Consider the following 3165-nt stretch of genomic DNA (forward strand, 5'->3'; position numbering starts at 1 on the left):
CGGACTCGGGAGAGGCGAAGGTCGAGAGCCGTGCTTAACACAATGCCCACTTAACCCGGAAGCCAGCCGCAACAGTGTCAGCGTGCATTACGCCCGGCCCGCCACAGGTGTCGCTAGAGCACGATGGGACAAGTACATCCCTGCCGGCCAAACCCTCCCCTAACACGGACGGCGCTGGGACAATTGTGCGCGGCCGGCTGCGACAGAGCCTGGACTCGAACCAGGATCTCTAGTGTAAATTGGTATAGAATCAGCTTGATCACCTCTGTTAAATGGTATAGAATCAGCTTGATCCCCTCTGTTAAATGGTATAGAATCAGCTTGATCCCCTCTGTCGAAGATGCTTGGACCTTCTTTTTTTGATATTTTCAGTGGTATTGTTAACAAACACGCCTCTAAAGAAAATGAGAATTAAAAACAGGTTCAGCCCCTGGTTCGACCGTGATCTTGCGGAGTTACTCCACCTCAAGAATTGCATTTGGCGAAAGGCTCGGCACACGCATACTTAGGCTGACTGGCAATCGTTCAGGCAAATGAGAAATAAGTGCACTCAGGCTATGCGGAAGGCCAAAGTTAATTTAAGGAGCAGTTCTCTCTCTGGGTCTAACCCTAAGAAGTTCTGGAGAATAAACCCTCCTCCTCACTGCTGCCCATGTCCCTTAATGTTGATGGTGTGGTTGTTACTGACAAGAAGCACATGGCTGAGCTCTTTAATCACCACTTCATTAAGTCAGGATTCCTATTTGACTCAGCCATGCCTCCTTGCCCATCCAACATTTCCTCATCTCCCCCCCCCCCTTCTAACGCGACTATCCCTGATGCTCCTCCCTCTTTTCCCCCTGCCCCGCTACAAAGTTTCTCCCTGCAGGCGGTCACTGAGTCCGAGGAGCTCCTTAAACTTGACCCCCTAAAAACATCTGGGTCAGATGGTTTAGACCCTTTCTTCTTTAAGCTGATCCTAACTGTTATAGGCCTATTTCTATTTTGTCCTGTTTATCAAAAGTGTTGGAAAAACCTGTTAATAATCAACTGACTGGCTTTCTTGATGTCTATAGTAAAATATAGTATTCTCTCTGGTATGGAATCTGGTTTCCGCTCAGGTTATGGATGTGTCACTGCAACCTTAAAAGTCCTCAATGATGTCCCCATTGCCCTTGATTCTAAGAAATGTTGTGCTGCTGTTTTTATTGATTTGGCCAAAGCATTTGATACGGTAGACCATTCCATTCTTGTGGGCCAGGCTAAGGAGTATTGGTGTCTCAGGGGTCTTTGGCCTGGTTTGCTAACTACCTCTCTCAAAGAGTGCAGTGTATAAAGTCAGAACATCTGCTGTCTCAGCCACTGCCTGTCACCAAGGGAGTACCCCAAGGCTTGATCCTAGGCCCCACGCTCTTCTCAATATACATCAACAACATAGCTCAGGCAGTAGGAAGCTCTCATCCATTTATATGTAGATGATACAGTCTTATACTCAGCTGGCCCCTCCACGGATTTTGTGTTAAACGGTCTACAACAAAGCTTTCTTAGTGTCCAACAAGCTCTCTCTGCCCGTAACCTTGTTCTGAACACCTCCAAAACAAAGGTCATGTGGTTTGATAAGAGGAATGCCCCTCTCCCCACAGGTGTGATTACTACCTTTGAGGGTTTAGAGCTTGAGGTAGTCACCTCATACAAGTACTTGGGAGTATGGCTAGACGGTACACTGTCCTTCTCTCAGCACATATCAAAGCTGCAGGCTAAAGATAAATCTAGACTTGGTTTCCTCTGTCGTAATCACTCCTCTTTCACCCCAGCTGCCAAACTAACCCTGATTCAGATGACCATCCTACCCATGCTAGATTACGGAGACGTAATTTATAGATCGGCAGGTAAGGGTGCTCTCGAGCGGCTAGATGTTCTTTACCATTCAGCCATCAGATTTGCCACCAATGCTCCTTATAGGACACATCATTATATACTTCTCTGTATACCCGTCGCAAGACCCACTGGTTGATGCTTATTTATAAAACCCTCTTAGTCCTCACTCCTCCCTTTCTGAGATATCTACTGCAGCCCTCATCCTCCCCATACAACACCCGTTCTCTCCCCCCCTATCTGAGATATCTACTGCAGCCCTCATCCTCCACATACAACACCCGTTCTGCCAGTCACATTCTGTTAAAGGTCCCCAAAGCGAACACATCCCTGGGTCGCTCCTCTTTTCAGTTCGCTGCAGCCAGCGACTGGTACGAGCTGCAACAAACACTCAAACTAGACAGTTTTATCTCCATCTCTTCATTCAAAGACTCAATCATGGCCACTCTTACTGACAGCTGTGGCTGCTTCTGGTGATGTATTGTTGTCTCTACCTTCTTGCCCTTTGTGCTGTTGACTGTGCCCACTAATGCTTGTACAATATGTTGTGTTGCTACCATGTTGTTATGTTGTGTTGCTACCATGCTGTGTTGTTTTAGGTCTCTCTTTATGTAGTGTTGTGTGTCTCTCTTGTTGTGATGTGTTTTTGTCCTATATTTGTATTGTATTTTATTTTTAATCCCAGGCCCCCCCGTCTCCACAGGAGGTCTTTTGGTTGGCCGTCATTGTAAATAAGAATTTGTTCTTCACTGACTTGCCTAGTTAAACATGTAATACCCTTGTTTGAACTAAGTATTGAGATTATTCTTGTTAAAACCAAGTATTAAGTTTATTTGTTATAATTAATTGGAAATTATAATTAAAAGGTGATTGAATTGCTCCTAAATTGTAATGCATTTCTTTTTGAGGAAATATTTATTTAATGTATAAGTGAATAGTTTACTTTAAGGTTTAACCAATAGGGTCGCTTGTTAAGCTGTGGCCAATGGGAGAGTGGACCTGGTTAACGGGAGGCCTGGGAAAAAAGGGAGGGAAAGAGACTTTGAGAAAAGGATGGACGTTTTACATTACGACCGTTGGTGAAGAACAATTATTAAAATAAAGACAACTAGAACAAAACCTCCCAAGACATGAAGGGAAATACCGATTTTATTTTATAAGAGTTATAATTTTGTTTAGACTTAGTAAAGACTGAAGCTACCGTCTCGTCGTGGAGGTATTTGACAGCCTTGAGGTTAGCCTAGCATCGTGTAACACTGAGAGAGATTTGCTTGGGAAAGATTAACGAGTTCATGTTCCCATGGGGATGTC

The 3165-nt window shown here is 44.6% G+C and overlaps 1 protein-coding gene across 2 annotated transcripts in view; it reads left to right on the forward strand.

The window, feature by feature from the left end:
- The window catches only part of rrm2b (ribonucleotide reductase M2 b), a 29088-nt gene extending 26348 nt beyond the window's left edge, over positions 1 to 2740 (forward strand). For both annotated transcript variants that reach the window (XM_045695093.2, XM_045695094.2), the window contains one exon: positions 1 to 2740. This exon is cut by the window's left edge. The gene's annotated coding sequence lies outside the window, so the exon portion shown is untranslated.
- The last annotated feature ends 425 nt before the right edge of the window (positions 2741 to 3165 follow it).

The sequence above is a fragment of the Salmo salar genome, chromosome 14, assembly GCF_965601325.2.
Source record: "Salmo salar chromosome 14, fSalSal1, whole genome shotgun sequence".
NCBI lineage: Eukaryota > Metazoa > Chordata > Actinopteri > Salmoniformes > Salmonidae > Salmo > Salmo salar.